Raw genomic sequence first — 23,987 nt, forward strand, 5'->3', positions numbered from 1 at the left:
TATGTCAGGCAGCTCACAACTCCGTGTAGCTATAGTCCAGGGAGTATTTTGTCCCCACAGGCAACTGCACACATGTGTGCACATACTCACACGGAGATGCAAACACACATAGATGCATGCGTGTGCATACACACACATTACTAAATAATAAAATAATCTTTCACTGAAGGCAAATATTTTACAAAAAAAAAAAGAAGACTGATACCCAGTGATGTGTTCTATTTCAAGAGGACAGAAGGGGATATTAAATCAAAACTAAGCAAGAGAAAGCAAATAACTGATAAAAATCAGCAAACAGTAACATAGAATCAAATATGGCTTATAAAAAGTTAGCAAGTCCACATTCACAGTGTTGGAAGCCCAGTGTCTAGTGCACAGAATCATTAAGGACCACTAAACGCAATGATGTGCAGAGACAAACCCCAGGATTGGACTGACACTGTCCTGCAAGACTAGGTCAATCATTGATGGAGTGATGTGGTACTCAATCTTGATTATCAACTTAACAGGATCTAGAAATGCTATGGAAATAAATCTCCTGGCAAGTATTTGGCAGCTTATCTAGACTTGGTTCACTGGAGTAGGAAGACCATCCAAAATATAGGTGATAACTTTCTGTGAGCTGTGCCTGGATAAGCAGAAAATGAGCCGAGTTCTCTGCTTCCATACTGAGGAACCATGTGACCAGGTACCTTGAGTGCCTGTCCTTATGACTTATTCACCATGAACGATTATAGCCTCAAACTGCAAGCCAAAACAAACAGTTGTCCGTACATTGCTCTTGTTGGCTATTTTACTGTAGCTACAAAATGACTCACAATGTAAGAGGGCTCAGTTGAAGGTTCGTGCAACTTCCCCCTCCTGCTGATTTCATGCCTTCTTGGCATGATGTAGCATAAAGCTTTCTCCAGATACAAGGTTTGGGCTTTACAACATCCATACTGCTCCTCAGAAATCGCCCACTTGGGCTGGAAAGATGGCTCAGCGGTTAAGAGCACTGCCTGTTCTTCCAAAGGTCCTGAGTTCAATTCCCAGCAACCACATGGTGGCTCACAACCATCTGTAATGAGGTCTGGTCAACAGGCATACAAACAGACAGAATACTGTATACATAATAAATAAATAAATATTTAAAAAAAAAAAAAAGAAATCGCCCACTTGCAGGAATTCTGCTAGCAGCACAAAAATGAACAATGACACATGGCCTAATGTTCAATTCTCTGTCTACTACAGATGATAGAAGTAGCCATTATTTTGAAGAGCTATTCTGAAAATAGGATGTGTGATGTCTAAAAAGACAGTTGAAATTGAGGGAAAGAGTGTATTTATTATGGCTGCGGGTCGGAGTTGGTTAATAGTGTCTGACCTCCAACTCTTGGGGAACAACAGAATAAAACCACAACTTGACAATAAATTACCCAGGTGCCCTTTCCCTTTAGATCTATGAGTTGAAAGACTTTTGAGGACAAGGATTTGACGAAGAAGTAACAGGTCTTTTATTACATTCTTATTACATTATACACTGATTTCTATTATAGATATGAGGTAATAGTAAAAAGAAATCAGTAGATTATTGTCAAACAATGGCAGCTGTGTAAGAATCCTCTAGTAATAAAAGTAGGTGGATTTTCTGAAAGCCTGTATTTTTGGGACACAGCAGTCATTTCCAAAACAAAAGGAATTGTGACCTAACACTTAATCTCCAGGAAAATTGTAAGGCTCCTGGAGAGAAGCTTGTTGACAGAATTTCCAATGTTTAGTATTTGCAAACCATTTTGGTAGTGTTGTCTTCCCAACAGCTCACACCCACAGAGTGTGTGTGTGTGTTTGTTCCTGGTTTTGTGTTGCATGCTTCCTGATTGCTGTGTGCATCTCCTTGCAGAGTTCCCAATTGGCTCTGGAAAGCTAGGTCAGTGGGCTGATGAGATCTGAGGTGCTGTGGGCTGAGACACAGTGCAGGCTGAGGAGATGCTGCAGGGCGTATTCAGCTGGACTCTTCAAATCAGTGGGCAGAATGTCTATTGCCATCCTGAGGTGGTGAGTGCAGCCTTGAATTTTGATTGTGAAAAAAAAAAGCAAAACCATGCCTTTCTCTACTCCCCTCTCCTTTGCCACATCAGGCTGTGTTGGGAATTGCTCCCCTGGGAAGCTTCCAAGTGAGGAATTGGTGGGCGGAGCAGAGGAGAGAGGAAGAGAGAACTCCCTGGGGAAAGCTGGGATGCTGTTGTGGTTTCCTTAACTCTCTCTGAGATTCAGTCAGTGGTGGAGGAAATTGGAATGCTTGAAGAATGACAGCCAATGCAGTGTGAAAGAAAGGAGGGTACTGGGGTGGGGTTGGGACTCAGCAGAGTCAATTGCAGTTGGGCAATGGTAAGCTCCAGGAAGGAGAAGGCAGAACTCTGATAGCTTACGAGCTTGGATCATCCATTGAGAAAGCAAAGATGTCCAGCTATATTATCCACCATGTTGACACAGTGAGGCAATCCAGACCATGTACAACAATTCCCTCCTTCAGTCAGTGAGGAAACTGTCATGAATGCACACCTGCCCACATAGCTACTCACTGCTTTTCAGCTTTCTTCACGCCTCAATACCAGACCCACTGGCTATGATTACCACCTCTAGAAGCAGACCCCAAGCTTAGAAACTGATTGTGTCCTGAATAATCTCTAATGCAAGCGCATACTTTCATATGCTTTATAAATGTGGCAAGAGGAATATGCCAATTTGTTTTTTTTTTTAAAGCTTCAATATGCAGATGATTCTGGGAGTACAAAGGGCGAGAGCTGGACAGGACCCACACCAGATAAAGTTATGGAGGGGAAAAAATAATGATGGTTTAGTCTTATAATCCAGGCTCAGCTTGTATCTAAATGTTTATGGGTGTGAGTATCCAGTCCTGTTGTGCAAGTATGACTATTATACTTAAGCTCGTAATTGTGACAGCACAGAGCATGAGAAAGTGATTTGGAAAAAGCAAACCCCTGTACAGCAGGCATTGCTAATATTTTTATGTAAATAGAAATATAGGTATGCCATGAAACAGATGTACAGATTTTGCTCTCTGTGCAAAGCCATTACAAAACCTGGAAAACATCTGTTTTATTTGAAAGTATACAAGCCTGATGAGATAGAAATAATCTGAATGCTATTCATAATTCTTTGTGTGCTTGTGCTTACATTCATTAGATCAAGAAATGCACAACCAGCACTGTATGCTTGGAAAAAATGACAGCTTGTTTATCTTATCTCACCCTCTACAATATTTACAATACTAGCACTTGTTAAAGGAAGGAATGGAAGGATAAGAAGATGGCATGGTGGAGATTTTATTATTCTGTTCAGCTTTTGTAAACTTGAGTGCTTGGTGGTTTTTTTTTTTCTTTCTTTTTCCTTTCATTTCATTCTTCGCTTTCTCTTTCCTGGAGGAGAGTGTATTGGAAGGCAGCTAATTGAGGTTTATTGAGCAATTGAGAGATACTAATATTGAAAGCACATTCCCTACTAAACTGTTTGCTCATTTTGTCCCCCTGGATTCCCTCTGCAAGTTCTATATCTCATTCTTGCCAAGTTCTGGTACACCACGCAGAGAATAAGGCACTTGACAAGTGCCCAGTAATCCAAGAATTTTGTGCAGTTCCTTGGGAAAGCTGGAATGTCCTGGAGATGAGAATACAAGACTATCAGGCATGTTATGGGGAAGCATGACTCTGGCTGGAGGCTTTGACACTTGTAGCTGTGGCAAGAGGGTTCCCAGCATACACAGTATATATGTATAATAACAATGTATCTATTGTTCCTTATAACCCTGGAGTCTTCCAGGGCTATGAAGAGAATATACAAGGTAGACCTTGATGGCACTAAAAACTTTGAATATTGGGTGTCTGTACTTAGCATTTGGTAGTACCAGCCTTCTTTTTAACAACAGTCCAGAGGGCAAGCCGTTCATGAACTCATGAACATGAGTTTTTGCTTATGTTCAGCATTCGTTAGGATGGCTAAGTTACCGAGGTGGAAAATAGATTGGGCTCTAAAGAGCAAGAGGGTATCTTGTTCCCTCATTAGGAACTGAGAGAACACACACTCTATTTCAATTTTATTTCCAGTCTCTTCCTGGTCTTCCACTAAGGGGTCCCTCGGGGTTTCATAGCTTTCTGGTTCTACCTGGATAGACAGGAGAGATGACATAGGCACACAAAGACATTCTGCCCTCTTAAAAGCAGTCTCGTGATCACCTCGCTGTCCGTTTTTGTATATTCAGACTTAAGAACATGAGACGGGTTATCAGTCAGTGTGGTGGATATTATTTTAAGGACTGGCTGGTAATGGAACTGCTAACGGCAAATGCCTCAATTTACTTTACTCTGACAGTTTGCTTTATAGTGTCTTCCCATTTAAAATACTGGACCCTATACGAACTATTTTCCGCCACACGAAGTAAAGAGTTTCTGCTTTTTGATATAAGGAAAACTTCCGTGGCGTATTTGGGCAATGGCTGGGAACTGGAATGAGACAAAAATCTCCAGTACTCATATTTCTGTGATTTCTCTCCACTTAATTGTGCATTTTGTTTTTTGGTTCCTCACTGAAGTACATGTTCCGTATAGAGAGTCTTTGCTCCTGGTGGTATCCCTGCTTAAATCTCCAGGCGTTCCCGGAGTCTGGTTTTGTCAGATTCGCCCCTCCCTCTTGGAGCCTTTTATGATGGGTCCTCAAAGCAGGTTCCCTCCTCCAAAGCTCTCTGACCAAGGAGCAGAAAGGTTTGGAACCACGGACTTCAAAGGTTCAGAAGCTGTGAGTCCACAGAAACCCTGGAGTTGAGAATGACATCTCCTCTGTCCAATCAAAGGCGCAGGTTTCTCTCCGGTCCCCGCCTCCCTTTCCCTGCGGCCCCAATAACTGCACTCTGAGGCCCCGGCTTCTGCTGTCAAGTAGCTAGGGTGGGCTCCGCCTAGGCGAGGAGTGGCGCCGGTGGGAGATGCGCTCCCAGCTGTTTGCGGCGGCAGGAGCGGGAAAGCTGTAGGGCCAGGCAGCGCAGCGGCGACAGGAGTGGGGAACAGGTAGGAGGCAGGCTCGCCCTTCTGCAGAGCGCAGGGAAGGCATGCTTCCCAGAGGCCACCTAGCCCCTGCCCCGCCCTGCTTACCCCGGCTCCCGGGGTCGCTGTGGCTGTCACCTCAACGTCCATGACACCAATCAGAAGATGGGATGGAGTGGGTGGTCGGATGCTGGAGCCGGGGCAAAGCACCGGGAAGGGTTGCTGAGAGGAGCCCGAGGGGCAATGCGTCTGGGCAACTTTGCTTGTAGTCATTGAGGCTGCCTGTGGGGTCGGGCCTGGGGTTTGCCCTGTCAAAGAGGCTGGAGCCTGGGGGTGGAGACGTGACAGCTGTCGGAACCGCAGGTCCTCTCTGTATCTCAACTGCTCAGCACGCCAGGCGCCGCCTGCTCCCCTCCCCCGCACCTGCAGGGTACCCTCCAGAACAGCTCTGGCTGCCGGTACTTGTAGTAAGGGAGGCAAGGGCTGGTGCGTCCCCAGGCTAAGGACTAGCTCCCCTTGGGCGTGGGGACTGGGAAGAATGCAGGCATTTTTTTCTGATTAATCCAGTCTGAGGAAAAGCCAGGGTCTCCCCTCCACGAGGTGCTGCGGACTGGGCATGGCAGAGAGGTAGCTTCCCGCCTGCCTCACTGTTTCCCACCAGGAACTACCACTTCATCTAGTCAAAAGACTGTGTCAGGATGGACCCTAAAGCATCCTCCCTGGGTGACCGTATTTGGGAACTAGGTGTTGGCCCAGTGCCGATTTCTACTGGAATCAGATTGCTGGTAGCAGGCGGGGGAGAAGAATTGAATTGCGGGGAAATCAGACACCATGCTGGGAAAATTCCTGAAAAAAAAAAAAAGAAAAAAAAGAATGGTGGGAAAGAAGCAAGTGAGAGGTGTAGCCATTTCTGGCTGTCCTGTTTTTCATGCCAAATCCAGCATGGGCATCTGTACGTGTGCCTGTGTATGCACATCTCCAAGGTGGAGCTATATATAGATCCTGCGCAGCCTGCCTGGGTTCCTTGCTGCTGAGCAGGCTGCCTTGGCCTTCTCAGGCAATCTGCAAGCACTGGGTGGGAGGGGCGAAATAGAATCAAATTCTTCACCCGTGGGGAGAGCCAGGGAAGAGAAACTCAGTAACAAGCCCCCCACATGGAATAACGTTTTGGTAAAGCACAGAAATCAATGCATTCCAAAATTATTCTGAATGCATTCTTGGTTCTTATCCCGCGTTTTTCGGAGTCTGGTGCATATCGACCATTGCAGCCTGAAGTGTAGCATACATCACATTAATGCATGTCTTCTCTGCACTATTTCATTGACTCATTGGTGCACAATGTTGTGCACATGCTTGCTTCTTGATTATTTAGAATTAAATATATTTGTGTGGTAACTTATAGCTAGCTGCACTGAGGGTCTGAAAAGGACCCACCCACTTTTCAGGATGCAGAACTGTGGTTCTGGTAGGGCCGTTGGAGGTAGTTTTGATACAATTTCTTGAACAGATTTTTCTTTCGGCTTACATAAATTTGTGCTGATATGATAGTTCAGATTTATTTGAACTCTTTTTAGATGTTTATATATTTATGTTTATCATTGTCCAGGGTTATTTCCTGATAATAGCCTTTCCATTGTCATGAATCAGAAGGACCAAATAGTGTGCATCCACACATTTCAGCTCTGGTCTTAGCAAAGCCAACTTCTCTTCAGACAGTGCTCTCTGCAGTATTACATCGTCATTGGTCCTTGTAATAAATTAAAGAGTGTTGTAATAAATTTAAATAGTGTTGATATCAGCAATGATGTGCAACTCATTTGTTCATTTATTGCTTTATTTTTTCAGAATTAATTTTTAGTGTCCTAGATATCATTCCAATATTCCAGAGGGAGCTGGTGGTATTGAGTTTTGTCACCCTGACTGCCTGCCTATCTGCTTTGTGGAGTGTTTTAGATTCTTGGAATGTGAGCCTCGTGGCATTCCAGGGAAGAGTGACAGGGTTGACTCCTAGGTTTGTCCTGAAGCTTCTCTTAAAATCTGTGCTTGGCTGGGTACTGGTGGAACACAGCTTTAATCTCAGTGGGAGGTAGAGGCAGGCAGATCTCTATAAGTTCAAGGCCATCCTGGTCTCCAGAGTGAGTTCTAGGACAGCCAAGGAGGGCTACACAGAGAAACCCTGCCTTAAAAAAAATGTACATGCTTCCACTGTGGGAGTGAGTTCTTAATAGGTTGTGGGTAAACAGAGGTACTATGACTTTTAATCTATAACTTGAGTTTCTTTGGAAACACATGTGGAGACCTCATCACACTTAGTTTTATGCTAGTTAACCTTATGTATCTATCTGTTTTATTATCTATAGCACAATTATTAAAAACCCAGAGACAGTTTTAGGGTTCAACCTGAAGACCAGCCAAGCAAAGCAGCCAGCTACTGACTCTTACCTCTACCTCAGCCGGAAAATGGTAATTCTGCCTCCAGGAATCCTCAGAATGAGGCTGACTGAAAGCTGTCTCCTCCCGTCTTATAATGCTCTCTAGTGCTGGGATTAAAGGCATGTACCATTACTGCCTGGTTTCTATGGCAAAGTAGTGTGGTTACTGGGATTAAAGGTGTGTATCACCACTGCCTCTTCTGTAAGGCTGACTAGAGCTGCTGTTTTACTTTCTGATCTTCAGGCAAGCTTTAATTATTAAAATACAAATGAAATATCACTACAATTTTCTAGTAGTGCTTTTCTGAAAAACGTTTGTGCTGTTTTTTTCAAGTTGACACAAACTACAGTCACCTAGAAAAAGGGAACTCCAATTTGAAATTGCTACACTGAGACTATACTTTTAAAATGTCTGTTGGGATTTCATTGTTTCTAATTGATGCAGGGGGGACCAACCTACTGTGGGGGTCTTCAGGCTATAAAATAAAGGTAGCTAAATTCGTCAGAGATTGATGCAGGAGTACCTTACCTACTGTGGGCAACACCACTCCTATTCAAAGGGCTCAAGAGGTAAAAGAAAGGTAGCTGAACTAGCCAAAGAGCAGCAATAAGCAATGTTCCTCTGTGGTCTTCGTTTTGGTCTTTATATTATCACAGCAACAACAATTTAAAAAAAAATGACAACTGGGACATTATGACCTATGTGGCTTTATAGTTATCGCACTGAAAGTTCTAGGCATACTCAAAGGTATCCCCTGAAAACCTATCATCGTGGCAAATTATTCACATAGGTGCTGCAATGATTTGAGGATCATCTGTTTGTCAATAGACAGCAGAGTTGAGGGCTACTTTTGGGAATGGCGACTCCATGATCCTGCCCGTGATGACTAATGGCTGATGTGAGGGTGCTTCTGCATTCTTGCCCCCAGAACCATTCAGTTTTCTAACACAGGCAATGACTAGTTTCTGCCATGTATTCTTTCTTGTGTTCCCAGCATCCATCTAGAGAGTTGGGTGACAGATAGATTTCTACAAGTAAGAACATTCCATATGCTTGCCTTAACCGCACTCCCCACCCTCACCCCCAAATCAGTAAGTATGAAGTCAACATCGGTCCCTTGGACATTCTTGGTGTTCAATTTTTTATTCTTCAAGTCTCTTGCATCTCTAATCCCCATCATAATAATCACAGTAAATCGGATGCATTCTCCATGGTACATGTGTTACCCCTGATACACACCTATCAACATGTTCCATTCTCTGCTGTAAATAACCCTTTTGCTTGGCATGTACCCAGCTAATCTCCTGATGTTTCCAGTCAAATGCTATCATTTCTACATGCAAATTGCCTATGGTCTGCATCATCTCCCAGAACCTAACCACTCTACGTCACCGGTAAACTCCCTGCTTTACAGGAGCAGTGTTTGCTTTCTGCTAGTAGCATGTTGGCTATTCTTCCCTCTGACAGTCATTCTCCGTGGTTTCCCCCTCTTCCTCCAGATTTCAGTAGGAGACACTACAATCATCTCTTGTCAAGTTTTCTTACCTCTCTAAGCCTCCTTTCTTGCTCTCCCTCCTATTTTTGCTTTCTTTTCCAAGCTCTCAAATGAAATATTTCCTTCTGTAGTTACATTTCTATTATGCCCCTGACAGTCAACGAATACTGTGCTGATTAAGAACATGGGCTGCAGGGGGCAGGGTGGGTGGGAGTCTTCACTATGCAGATATATGAACGCTAGCAGTGGGCTCTACAATAACACTGTGGAGGCTTTCCTGAGTTTGACTGAGACAGTGCATGTGAAGGATTCAAGACAGAAATTGGGCCACAGAAATTGTTCATAAGTAATAGCTGTTAAAGGGTATTATTTGTAATGATAGCGTAAGGAGTGAACACCCCTGTTTGACTATCCCTATTCATAGGCACTAGCCATAAACTAGACTTTAGGAACATAGGGTACAACCTTCTAGACAATTTTGCTTATGGCTAATACTTTTCAAGTCTTCCTTTCATCTAGAAGTATCCACTATCTATTCAGTATTTTATCTGTTCTTATTCTAATTTCTAGTGTGTATCCTCTATTATGCATTGCTGTTATAAACCTGGATTGGTAGAGTGGCGAATAGGTCCACCAGCACAGAAGTTTAATGCAAGATGCTACAGATCACTTGAGTATATTGTGCGTTAGATTTTTACTATTGGTTTTCCTTTATTTTGAAACTTTTTACTGGTAGCAAGACATATTTGGGTCCAGCTTCTAAGGAGGACTGAGTTTGCTGTTGGCCAGGTAGCAGATGGATAACACATTGTTCACTATGGTTGAATGTGAGGCCTATTATGTAAAATTATATTGAAAAGTATGTAAATACTTATTTTGTTAAACTTAATTTTAGATAAAATTAAAAACAAATTTGAGTATTTAAAAGAAATTATATAATCACTAAGGAGAAATTAGAAATAAAGAATTTTTTTGCGTTTTCTTTTTTCTTTGAAACAGGATGTCTGATAGGAACTTACTGTGCTTACTGTGTAAAGCAGGCTGGACTTGAACTCATAGTGATCTACCTGCCTCTACCTCTCCATCACTAGGATTAAAGGCATGTGCCATCATGCCTAGGTCATTATTTTTCTTATTACTGCCAGTGTATATAGATATTTTCAATTTGTACATTTGAATATTGGATATAATGAAAGTAACTTGATTTTTGTGCTCCACTTTTTCTTCACATCAGACACTAAGCATTTGTTGATTTCATTGACCATTGTTATTAAGGAAGTATATTTGGCTACCAAGTAATCTTTTATATAGTGTCATTAATATTTCTAGATTTTTCTTAGTTAAGGAACTGAATGCAAATGCACATTTATCGTCACTTCTTTATCATAACTGATTAAAAGTTACTAGTAAAGACAAATATTTGTAGCCTCTTAATGGATACTGACAGTTTCTCAAAAACTTATGCACAGATTTATATTCTGCCAATGGCTGTACCAATTTGGCAATGCATTCTATTTTTTAACACTTGGTATCATAGCTTTTAAAGGTGACTATTTTGATGATACAAGTTATATATTGAGTTCTTTTAGTTTTTTGTTTTGTTTTGTCTTTCTGTGCTTTGTAGTGAGTTCATGGAATGCCATACTTGATTTGTACTTCTCCATTTGTGAAGCTGGGTTGACTCAGGGCATTCCCATGTTCCTCATGTAACAGAACATTTGCAAAAGTGTTTCTTCTCCTGATGCTGCATTTGGTTTTATTGGCGGGAGAGGGGCACAAGAAGTGGGGTTTGAAATGAGTCTCACTTTGTGTGCAGGCTGACCTTGGACACACCACATAGTTTAGACTGGCCTTGGGCTTGTGGAGATCCTGTTATGTTGGTCTCTTAAGTGCTGGGATGAGATAGGAATTGCTATGCTTGGCTGTGACTTTCTAGAAATGTACTTTACCATACAGCACTTGTAATTTTACTTCTGTTTATTAAGTCATTCACACTGCTGCTTCATCTAGTCTCGAAGCTCGGAGAACTTTCTGCCACCAAACAGAACTGAATATAAAAGCTCACATATGAGTATCATACTGCTAATTTCTTTTGTTCTCTAAAGCAAAACCGAACGTGTATATCTTATGTCTATTCTCATGTGACATGGCTTCTGGGTACACATATAATTTAATATCAGTCTGTTAAGATAACCTTTATTCTTCATGCGGCTCTTAAAATAAGTAGATGTCTCCTTAATGCTTTCTGAACCTCCATTGTCCATTCCAAAAATACCTCGGGCGAAGTGTACAACAGTAGGTATTAGCGTCCAGGTTACTCAGCCAGAGCAGGGCGCATTGTTTTGCACAATTATCTGAATGACTCAAACACTAAATTTGTTGCTGCTAGGATTATCCAGATGGTCCTTAGCTCGCTGAATAATTGCTCAGCCCTGCGCGTGATGATGTAGGCCTGAGCGTGTCATGCCTTCCTTGTACTGTCTTGTGACTTCTTTCTAAGTGCTTCTGATTGGTCACTTTAGGTACCTTATGTGAGCTGGTCCTTAACCTGTTCTCTTACAGCTATCAAGACCTCTACAGTGTGTGGTAGCAGACCCCAATCAGGTAACCGCTCTGTAACTAGCGTAAGTTACTTACTCTTTCAAACACTTTGTTTAATGTGTTTTGAAAAAGATGTTCAGTGTTCAAAGACCACTCTCTAGCCTTCTTTTCGTTGTCTCCTTTACATCAAGTTCATTTCCCACCTCACAGCCCCAACTGTCTTTCCAAACAAATTTCATAGCGAGATCCCTAGACTGAAGGTCTTTCGCTAGGGTCTCCCCTTTTCTTTCCTAAGGGCCTCTTTATTTCACCTGAAGTATTTTGTCATTAGTCTTTATTGAGTTTCGAAAATTCATTTTTCTATCTTCAGATCTCTTCTCTCTTTAGCTGCTGACCATGCCCAGGTGACTCACAGTCCCATTTCCCTCCTTCGCGCTTTCTCTTTTCTCCCCTCCTCTCATATGCTCTGGTCTCCAATATAAGTCACTTGTCTTCTTGGTTGTTTTTAGATCTGTGCTCTATCATTTCTGGAGTTGTTCCTTAGAGCACAAACCTCAAGCTTTTAGCCCATATTCAGAGTTTCTCATTCAGTCTCTAGTTCTGTATTGTAGTCAATTGTTTTCTCAAAACCTACTGTGTATGCCTTGAAGAACAGAGACCATTACTAGGTCTTCCTGTGTCCCAATAGGTCCTCACATACGTTTTATATTTTCTAAGTATTTCTGAAGACATAAAAGAAAACCAAGCCTGAATCTGTTTTTATGATTTTATCAAATGAAGTATGCGTCTTTGCCTTGAAAAAGCAACAAATAAAAACTACAAGTCATAGTGGTTTTTTATAGTATGATATCCTGATTTTGTGGTTTATACAAGATAGATAAAATATTTTTAATGAAGAGTTTTGTAATTTCCTTTTTTTAAATGAGAATCCCTGCCTAGGATATGATGATTCTATAATGCAAAATCACTAAGTTAACTTCTTTTAAGCAATCCTGTATTTCATAAGGTAGGATACATTTGTAAATGTATGGATGCTGTAAAAAATAAATTTATCTGAATGAAATTAAATACTGGCAAAAATAATTACAATCTTCTCTGCTTAATTATCAGTATTCATTGTCATCTCTGATATTTTATAATATGTATAGCAATTAGAATACTCTCTTATGTGTTTGGCATTATCAGATCCTCACAGGGTTTTGACAGCTACCTCAAAAGGCTTTAACATATAAGGAACTACAGGTAGCTAATGATGAAAATGGGAGAAATTATCTTCCCTAGGAAGAGCCACCTATTGATTATCTAATACCAAATAGTCAGCCCTGAAAATGTATCTATGAATAACCTTACACAGACTGAGAAGGTGATAGTTAGGTACATACATGCATTCCATACTAATAGATGGATGTAACAGCATCCAATGAAAAAGAGGCCGTACATTTGGAAGAAAGTAAAGAAGGGAGATAGAAGGGTTCCGAGGGAGGAAAGGGAAGGAGAAATGATGCAATTATACTATAATCTAAAGTTAAGAGAAAAAGTGTGGTTATCTAATTTATGGGTAAAGGCAGAGAAATAAGTTAATTGCCTGAATTCAAATGTTAGTGAGTTAAGCACGAAAGGACTAATGATACTCAGACCCAGTGTGTGTGCTAGTCTTACCACAGAAAGGCTCTCAATGTCTTGTCAGAATAATGACATTGGTGCAAATTTCAATGATCCAACGAAAGGTCTGGGCAGTGTACTACACCTTCCTTTCGTCAGTAAAATCCATCAATAAATATTTATACTTTCTACAGGTCTTTGAGAAGAATTCTTCTTTTACTCTTAGAATTTGTTTCAGAGTGTATTTCTTTCTATTTGTGGTGAAAAGTGCAATATCCTTCTCCTCATCTTTTTAACTTGAATTATTGAAATAAATTTGAGGGCTATTTCTAAATGGAGGTGCTCAAGTTTACCTTTTAGCTTTGCTAACCATAAAACTCTATACAGTCTTGAAGATTTATAGGAATCAATTCAAAAGTCAAATTTTGGAAGGAGGTTGGAACTAAGGCAAATAATAAAAAAATTCATTTAAAAGTGATGGTACTTAGAACAATAATCCTACCCTGTCTGGACATTCAACATGCTGAGATATAAGAATTATTTTCTGACCAGTTTACAAATGTATCATGTCTATAATTCCCATTCATTTATTAACAATAATCACTTACTGAACACCACAGTGAAAATCATTGTTTTAAATCTGTTGCATGTGACATCTCGGCACTTTACCCACAGTGTAGAAGGCTTGAAGCATGTATCACCCTATTGTGTAAGTCAGGAAATTAGAGCAAATACCTTACATGATGAGGTCAGAGTTACAAACAACCTCAAGGGTCCTTACCTTCCACCCTGTTTTGGACAGGGTCTCTTTATTGTTTGATGCTAAGCAGCCTGAACAACATTTTAGTTTTTAATCCTTGCGTTGTTATGTGATCAGTCCTTAAACGAATAGCAGGCTTTAGTATCCTGTGGCTCATGTTATACAGAACGTAGGCTAGGCTCACAAATATATTGTGTTAACCCAAGGAATTAAATCTTCCTAATTTTCAAATGTTTTATTCAAAGATGGCTCATAAACAAAAAGGTCTTCTGCTGTAGTGATTTACACAGTGCGTTTTCCAAATGCAAATTAGAGCTTTACGATGTAGCATTTAAATATTTATTATTACAATTTTGATACAAACATTAGAGTTTTATGGCTTTCTGACCTAATTTTCCATCCCACCACCACAAACATTAGCAGCAATTCTATGCTAAGGTTTGTAATCAGACCACATTTAATTGTCATGGTTACTGAAAATGCAGATCTCTATCCGCAGCTGTCAGGATGCCTGGTAAGATGCTAAGAACGGTGTAATATTTCAGTCTGAGCATCAACTTGTTTAGTAACAAAAATTTATATCACAAAATGACAGTGTCTAATATTTTATACATCAGAGGCAATGCCTTTTAATTGAAAATATTTTAAATGAATAGTGGATTGATTCCATCTTAGCCTTCACATGTTGTTTTAGGATCATTATAACCCTGGTTACTAGAAAATTAACCCAGTTTCTTGTAGTTAATTTAGATATTTGGACTATGTGTAGGATGAGTGGTCACGAGCGTGACAGCTACTTCTACTAAAGTACCCATTCATGTGTCCTGCAAAACCGTGTTTAATTCTCTTTTATTGAAAATGGATTTTTTTTCATACAATATATCATGGCTAGTTTCCCCTCCCTCTACTCTTCCTAGTTCATGCCCACCTTTCTTCCCATCTGGATCCACCCCCTTTATGTCTCCTGTTAGAAAGCAAACAGGCATCTAAAGGATAATAGTAAAATAAAATAAAACAAACATAAATCAGAATAGGACAAAACAGAAGGAAAAGAACCCAGGAAACTGCTCAAGAAACAGATATAAATGCGGAGACCTGTTTCTTTGTATATTCAGGATTCTCTTAAACCATAAAACTGGAAGCCATGATATAATATATATTACATTATATGAGCAATATATACACATATATGTATAATGCAGTATAATTATACACACATACACACACACACACACACACACACACACACATATATATATATGTGTGAAATTAAAATAAAGTTTAAAAAAGCCTGGCACAATATTATGATACAAAGAACCTCCAAATATGCTGTTGAGTTTTTTTTTTTTTTTTCTGTTGGCTATCTACCATTGGGCATGTAGCCTGCCCTTAAGATTAGTTTGTTTTCCCAGTGAGACTTAACTGAAGAAAATAAGATTTTCTTTTGCAAGTGGTTATGAATTGGAGATAGCTTCTGGGTTAGAGATGGGTGCTTGTGTGTTGTTGTTTAGCCACAGCGGCGGAAAGGAAAGTCAGACCACACAAGAAACTCAACAAATTCACATGAGAGGTTTATTGGGAGAGGGAAAAGGAGGGGGCTTAGTAGAGGTCTCTGTCATAAGAGTGGCAGGAGAGAGAGGGTTTTCCCTTTATGGGGGAATATAGGGCCCAGGGAGTGGCCACAGCTTGTGATATATCCTGTCAGGACCCTTAGTGCTGAGCAGTCTAAGCACCTATGTGCTAACAGGTGCATGCACACAGGGAGTGCTCTTAATGGCTGCTCTTGAGGAGGGCAGGCCAACATACCGCCTGAATGCTAACAAGGTGTCCACTTCTTTCAGCTCTAGGACCCCATCTGGTGCAAACCCCTGCTGATCCTGCACAGGCCGCCAGTGTCTGTGAGTGTGTATGTTAATCAACTGTATGTCATGTGTGTTGGTCTTGCTCTCTTTAGAAGTTTGGTGTCCTCCATCCCCTCTGGCTCTTGAATCGTTCTGCCTCATCTTTCACAGAGTTCCCTAGGGCCCCATGAGTGATTTATGGAAGCATTCTGTTCAGGGATGAGTGTTGCAAAGTCCCCCTCTCTCAATATTCGCTGGCTGTGGATCTCTGTATTTCTTCCTGTCTGCTGCAGGATGAAGTTTCTCTGATGATGGCTGATTGAGGCACTGATCTGAGAAGAGAAGAATGTCATCAGAAATCATCTTATTGCTGCATCTTTTTTTGTAGATCAGTAATATTGGCTTTGCTCCTAGGTCCTAGGACTATCTAGTCTCTGGTTCTTGGTTGTCCAAGTAGCGTTGAGTAAGGGTTCCATTTAATATAGCGGACCTTAACTCAAATTAGATACTGGCTGGTTACTAACACAAGCTTTGACCACTTAAAAATCTTGCAGGCATGACACTATTGTAGACAAAGGGGTTTGTAGCTGTGTTGGTCTTTAAGTTTCTACTTTGGTAACATGCAGAGTACCGCAAATGTTGGAATGTAGGGGTGAGGGTTCTATGTCAGCCGCAGCTCGACTTCTCCATGTTCAATGAGTTGTGTAGGTGTTGGTTTCAGCAATGTGGCCTTGTTGACAGCTTGTGGAGAGTAACCTATAGCCTGTGCAAAAGGCTGGATTGTTTTGGGGTTCCCATGGGATCCGTTTGGCCAACAACTTATAGGTACTCCATTCCCTATACTGAAGCTTCATTTGGTGAACAGAGTTGATCAGCCAAGACATTGTTTTCCCAATATGTTTGGCAACTGTATATGACCCTTCATGATTAGAATGGGTTATTGAAGTCACCTACTATTATATAGTGCATGAGGGTCAATATGTGACTTCAACGGTAGTGGTGGTTTTTTTTTTTTTTTTTTTTTTTTTGTGAACTTGGATACCCTTGTGTTTAGTGCATAGATGTTAAGAATTGCTGTGTCTTCTTGGTAGATGATTCATTTGTTGAGTATGTAGTGTTGTTCTCCGTTTCTTCTTAGTTTTTGTTTGAAGTCTATTTGTCGTATATTAAAAATGCTATTCTGGCTTGCTTCTTAATTCCTTTTGTTTGGGATATCTTTTTATATCCTTTTTCCCTGAAGTACCATCTATTCTTGATGTTAAGGTGTGTTTCTTGGAAACAGTAGAAGAATGGGTCCTGATTTTCCATTCATTCCGTCAGTCTGTGTCTTTTTATTGGGGAATTGAGACCATTGATACTGAGAATCATTAGTGATCAATGTTTGTAGATTTCTCGTAGTTTGTTCTTGTAGTGTGGTTTTTAATTTCTCCTCTTTCTATTTGCTGGCCTAACATTACCTACTCTTTGTTTTCTTTCTTGGGTGTGGTTAACCTCTTCAAGTAGAACTTTTCTTTCTAGTGCCTTCTGTAGATAGGTACTGTTTAAATTCATCTTTATCATGGAATTTCTTTCTTTCTCCATAAATTGTGGTTGAAGGTTTTGTTGGGGATAGTAGTCTGGGCTGGCTTCTGTTATGTCTTAGATTTCAGAGAACATCTTTTCAGGTCCTTCTGGTTTTAAGAGTTTTCATTGAGAAGTAAGATGCTATTCTAATTCAGCTGCCTTTGTATGCTCAGAGAACCTCTGTTTGCCTCAATTATGGTATATACTTGCCATAAAAAATGTATTTTCTAATACTTTGCTAAAAGTATGCGTGAAGCAGCCACAAAGACATGTAGTGACTGTGATCAACGTCACACTTGTTTCCCTATTATTCTCCCTTTCCTTTTAGAGTCACCAATTCTCACAGAAATGCCTTGCAGAGGAATCAGATGGATACGCATAGCACAGGCCATTTTTGCAGCATTCAAAACCAATCTTATTGTTCAGAAATGGGGCTAGGCAGTTATTTGTTTCACCAGAGAATTAAAATTCCCCAGGAGGATTTTTACCTCACCCAGGGAATACTTGCCGTTGAAATTGTTTGCAATGCTCTTTCACTTGACATGCTGTTTGCAAGTGGATTTATGATTTCCATTGCTGGTTGCCATGGATCTCCTCTTCCGCATGTGTCTGTTTCATTTATATAAATGGCATGAATCTTTGGACAAGTTCACTGATTGATGGGTGTTAATGGAGGATGATTCCTTTGGTATAAAATCAGATCTCTTTTCAATGTGTTTTAATAGTGGATTTTCGTGAGAGTTCTTGGTAAAGCACGTTTTAAAAGTGTCTGATAACCTAACAGAGTAGAAAGTTTTTGTGTTTGTTGAAATGTAAGTTCTGGTTCGTGTCTGCTCTTGGTTCTGGCATACTGGCACCTCCCTTGTGTCCCCAGTGTACCACGTACAGACCTCTGTCACATCCCCTATGCCTCTTCATTATCCAAACTCATGGTCAAACTTCTTCTTCATTACTAGGTTGTAAGTAGGGAGACTATACCTTATATTTTTTGGCTACAACTTCTAAGTTCATTCCTTGTATTTAAAAACACTAAATATATAGATGTACTATAATTAAATATTTTTAAGATGTTCTATTGGAGTGCTTTTTAAGAAAATAAATAAGTAAATTATTTTTAAAATATTCACCTGTAAAAGTATTTCATGTTTGAAAAATGCCAGCAGGCTATATCCATCTTCCAGCATGTCTTCCTGCACACTGGTAGACACAATTATAATAATGGTGGATGGGCTGTAAAGCAGCATTGTTTTTCATTCATAAAGTCCACTTGTGATTGTAAAGAACTGGGAGTCCTGACTCTCAGCATTGCAGAGCTCTAGAATGAAGAATGAGGTTACTGGGTGCTTCTCATTTATTTGGGCATATTTTAACAAATTAATATTTCTATTTCTATGGAATAACTGCAAGTGCATAACACACGTGAGTTGGTCAGTACATGTTCTTACTGGGAAACCAAAGGCATTGGAGTAATGGACATGGTGTATGCATAATTCATTCAGTGCCCCTTTTTTGAAGTCCTTCGTGTTTAACAGGTACAATATCATAGTCAGTATTTACAGAGAATACTGAAGAGCTATACATACTAAATTCTGAATACAATTTACGTAATAAATAAAATAACAGTAAAATGTCCAACCAGAAGCTCCGTGCTTTCTTTCTGTGTGACCTATCTATTAGGAAGCTAAGTTTTGTTTCTTCTCAGTATCTGGCACTTTGGTCAAGTCTTGTTATTCAAAAGAAGAACTAACTTTGTTTTCCCTGGTATTTTCAAATTGTCCTCAGGTCCATGATCGAGGTCAGTGGTCTCCTTAGACTCTGGTTTCGGCGCCCGCTGGGAAGGTCTCCTTTTCACTGACCATTGATGTAATGTGAAATAGGATGGCCATGGTCTTGCTTTACTGCTGGATCGAAGGTCTTTCAGCCTTGACTACATATGGATGTAAATGCACACTCTAGGATCCACACAACAGAATAAAAATTACAAAGTTTTTGATTATTCATGTAATGTCTTTTTCATTTTTAAGGAAAAATGGTGATTGACTAAGTATCATATGTTATTTTTTATTTTATTATTTTGTGTTTATGAGTGTTCTTCCTGCATGTACACCGTGTATGAACAAACCACATGTATGCTCGGTGCCAGCTGAGGTCACATGAGGTTGCTAGATCCCTTAGTATTGGAGTTACAGACAGTGGTGAACAACTATGTTGGTGCTGGGAATTGAACCTGGGTCTTCTACAAGAGCAACAAGCTCTCTTAACCACTCGGCTAACTCTCTAGCCATAGATGCTAATTTTAAACATGAGTAAGCCCAGAGGATTCATGAAACTGGGAGTTTCTAGAATTAGGTGATTGGAGAAAAGCAACTATAAAATTTCACACAATCTTTTATGTAGTTCTGAATCACAAAACTTCGTCACTCTAATCTAGGCATGATCAAAATGCTGATTATTAATAAAGTCATGCTACACATCTTTATTAGAAAAAAAGGATATAGCCACATATGCAATTGTTCATCCTTCACCACCAGGATGTTCTCATCTCTTACAATTGTTCAAATCAGCATTATCTGAACTGGTGTTTCAAATCAGCTTCCCTATGGATTTTCGTCTATTAAACATGCAGTGTAGCACTTCAGCTTAGAAGATACTGAGGTTGTCAAGAGCTCTAATGTGAGTTTCTTTGTAGACATGCTTTTAAACATTCTGTAAAGCAAGCAAATGCACAATTTTCTTTCAAAGATCTGAAGTAAGTAAACGTGTAATATCCTGCAGTTTTTCCTGAGCTTGGAGTTTATACTCTCTAGTTTTTGAGAATTCTGATTCAAGACCTGCTGAAGGAGAATATGATTGCAATACTCTTCCGTGTGTGGTTCACTTGAAAAATGGATTGCGAGTGTTCTGTTTCTAATACAAGAAATAAATATTGATTCTTTGAAACCAGAACTACTCAAGCCTACATGGTCCTTTGCCAGCTGACTAAGGAAATTCTCTCAGCATGAAAATGATTTTGTAAGCATTTTATGGAGGAATGAAAAACAGATGCAGAGAGGGATGAGATAAGAATACATAACACCATGGATTGTGAACCGGAATTTCATTTGCTGCGGCTATCCTCTTAAGTTTGTGATTTTTAAACATGAATGTGTATTGAGTGTCAGAAGAATCGATTGTTGAAACAGGTTCTAAGGACCTATGATTCAGTAAGTCTGGAGTGACATTGATAACTTGCATTTGTAAAAACTAACAGTGTCTTTTGAGAACCCTTTGGGGATGACAGCCCTAAATATATTTTGTTCCAAGGATTCCTGGTTGGCTGGTAACTCTTAATGATAACTCCACCAAGGATATCAACTAATGGGGGGAAGAACAGAACAAAACATCTTAGATATCGAATGATGTCACATTAGCAAGATTGCATTCCTTGGCTTAATATTACTGATACCTTTTCCTGCTGTTATAAATCAGCACAAGGAAGATTCTAGGGCCTGATTTGATTACTCTTGTGTTGGAGAAATATTGAATTTTTTTTGGTTGCTGTTAAGAAGCAAATCTATGATTGTCTCACATTTTATTACAGTCAGTCCGTGGAGGGGAGCTAATGGGATGGCCCTGATGGGTTCTCGTTAGCTAACTTGAAATGCAGTCAAGCCGTCAGACACGAGAGAGGTGAATGTAATTTGCCATGACTAATAACTGGTAAATACACTTTGGGGATTGTGGTAAAACTCACAAGTATTTCTTGTTTTGAAGGTTAATTAGGATTTGAAGGATAATTAATAATTAAGGCTGGGGGTTTTATAGCCTTAGCTGGATATTCACACCACCCTGAAAATAATATCTGTGACCTCTGTGCACTGTTCAGATAGTCACATTTCATTTGCAGAGGGGCTTAGCATGGAGGATCATAGATAAGGAGAGAAGTAGAGACAGAGGCACTAATGTGAGTTTCAGTGTAGGATATTTTATAAGTATGGTCTCTAAATTCATATATTCACACCATAGAGTTTGTTGCTCTCTCACACAGGAGAGTTTAAGAAAGGAGATTTGAAGAAAAGGTAAAATTTCTTTACCATGGCAAGATGTTGTTCAGCGAGTGAGGAATGGGCCATTAGAGCACAGTCTAGAGCGATTCTATTAGTCCTTCTCCTTCATTTATAGCAGTGCTAGACACTCCTCTCCCTGTCTCTGTTCTCTCTCTCTCTCTCTCTCTCTCTCTCTCTCTCTCTCGTGTATGTGTGTATGTACGTGTACACATGTGTGAACTAAGTTAAAATTTAATCTATTGCATTTAAAAACCACTTAATTAAAATCTTAGCATCCTCTTTTTCTCGTTTCTAGGATAAAATGTATACCGTATTTGCAAAGAAATCCTGTTTAATTTACCAACTATAAAACTCATTAAAGAATAATAATACAGACACAAATGGGATCAATTTCATAAGAATTCACAAGGTACAATGACTTTTTGAAAAACGCTGGTTCTTCTGAAAAAACACGAAAGGAGTTTCCTCCGTATGCCAGAGACCCCATGTGTGCAGATATGAGGCTATACAGCTGTGCTTACAGCTGTAACAGTTCTACTTAACACAGCAGAAGAAAGGCTAACTGTACTTTTAGAGTTCACTGTGAAACTATTTTCCTCATACAGCTGTAATGGTCCTCAACAGAACAGACTTGAAGGAGAAGTTCTGAAGGGTATGTGAGGATGATTTATGCTTGCCGATAATGAAGTCCTGTTGACAGAAAGAAATTCTCCCTGCTTACTTGTGAATTTGCACTGCTAGCAAAGGTTAAGTGAGAAACATTCTAAATTGCTTCCTCTAAATAAGTCAGTGTTGGGTGAGAACGATGGGAAAATGACTTAAAATTGTAGACAACTGTATTATCAGACTCTGGTAACTCAGAAAGCCTTATGTATATAATACACCACCTAGTCACCATGAAATTTTGGTAGTTACAAATCTACTATGTATTTTCTGGGATCTTGCATAAGAAATTGCACTTGTGGTGTGTGTGTGTGTGTGTGTGTGTATGTGTGTGTGTGTGTACATGTGCAGGTATGTGTGTGTGCTCATGTGGAAGCCAGAGGACAACCTTGGCTATCAATCATCAAATCCTGTCCATTTAAAAAAAAAAACTTTTTGGGATAGAACATTTCACTGATTTTGTATTTACCAAGTAGAATAAACTGGCTGACCATTGAGCCCCAGGGCCCTGGGATCCACTTGTTTTTGCCTCCCTCAGCACTGGGATTACAAGTATTTGCCACCACTCCTGGACTGTCTTTTACATAGTGTCAGGGATTCAAATTTATGTCCTCATGCTTGGAATCCTTTAATCACTGGACTATCTATCCAATCCCACACTCCCACTTGCAAAGGGAATATCTTCAAAACTTGATTATCTAAGCATAGAAGTAGAATTACTAGAGCAGAGAAAAAAAGTGGAACCTGTGGTTACTATTAGAAAAAAACATTCCCCAGGCGGTGGTGGCGCACGCCTTTAATCCCAGCACTCAGGAGGCAGAGGCAGGAAGATCTCTGTGAGTTTGAGACCAGCCTGGTCTACAAGAGCTAGTTCCAGGACAGGCTCCAAAGCTACAGAGAAACCCTTTCTCAAAAAAATGAAAACAAAAAGAAAAAAGAAAAATCATTCAATTTGGCATTAGAAGGAGAACTTGGACTATACTCTGTGTGAAATGGTGGAGCTCAACTTGTTTCTTTGTGGCTGAGATCAATGCAGTGTTTCACTTTTCATTCCATACTGCATGATTCAAATGAAACATACGACAGAACTGCTAGACAGCTACACATCTTAGTTGGACAGCAAGGCATTTATGGAACTTGTGCTAATAGAAAGAATAAAACGTTGCAGAGAGGTCAAGCTGGCTGATATTAACACTTTCTCACTCCGTAACACTGCTTTCTCTGACGGCTCCCGTGTTACTACATAAGTTTCTCTCCATAACTTTGTGCCTACGATATACCACTTTCAAAAGGATAAATTTAAAAAGAGAACTGATTAGCAATTAATATCCTGTCTTCTGCTGGAGCTGTTCGCATTAACTTATGCCACCCACCATCACTGGAGAAGACGGTGTAAATTAAAGGTTACTAGAACTCAAAGTGTTTGTGTATTTATTTGTATGTTAACCACAAGGTTAGAGCATGCTCCCAAAAGTTCAGGGCCAGAATCAGACACCAATTAGTTTGTGTGACTTTTGCATTTTTGAGAACTGAATTTTCCTTGCAATGTAAAGACAATATGACTGTCAGATAACTGTGTCCTTTTATAAACACCCTTTAAAAGCTGAAGCCCATAACAAAAGTAGTTAATAGTATATATCACCATTTTTATAAAAAATTCTGGGTGATGTAAGTCACCCTGTGATTATGTGAAATTCAAAGAGAAGAAAAACCAATTTTTCTCCTTTGAGGGTAGACCTGACGGGATTAGCCGCTCCACCATTTCCTCTTCCAATCCCTGCCACTCTGGTTCAGCTGAATGTCCTCATTGGTTAAATGTGTGCACTGCAGAAGACATCAGGATGCATGGCTTTGGGTCTGAGCCCTGCTCCTGCTCTACAGAAAACAAATATGTTCCCATATTCTCTGTAATGTTTTCTAAGTAAGAAAATCAGTGAAGAAAGCAATACAGAGCCAAGACCAACTCCTATTTCCTTTATGTTGAGTCTTTTCCATGGCTTTCAAATT

General features: G+C 39.9%; 1 protein-coding gene across 2 annotated transcripts in view; it reads left to right on the top strand.

The window, feature by feature from the left end:
• The first annotated feature begins 4,919 nt into the window (after nt 1-4,919).
• The window catches only part of Cntn1 (contactin 1), a 266,999-nt gene continuing 247,931 nt past the window's right edge, over nt 4,920-23,987 (top strand). For both annotated transcript variants that reach the window (XM_057791546.1, XM_057791551.1), the window contains exon 1: nt 4,920-5,060. The gene's annotated coding sequence lies outside the window, so the exon portion shown is untranslated. The remainder of the gene's footprint in view (nt 5,061-23,987) is intronic.

This window comes from Chionomys nivalis, chromosome 17 (genome assembly GCF_950005125.1).
Source record: "Chionomys nivalis chromosome 17, mChiNiv1.1, whole genome shotgun sequence".
NCBI classification, from domain to species: Eukaryota; Metazoa; Chordata; class Mammalia; order Rodentia; family Cricetidae; genus Chionomys; species Chionomys nivalis.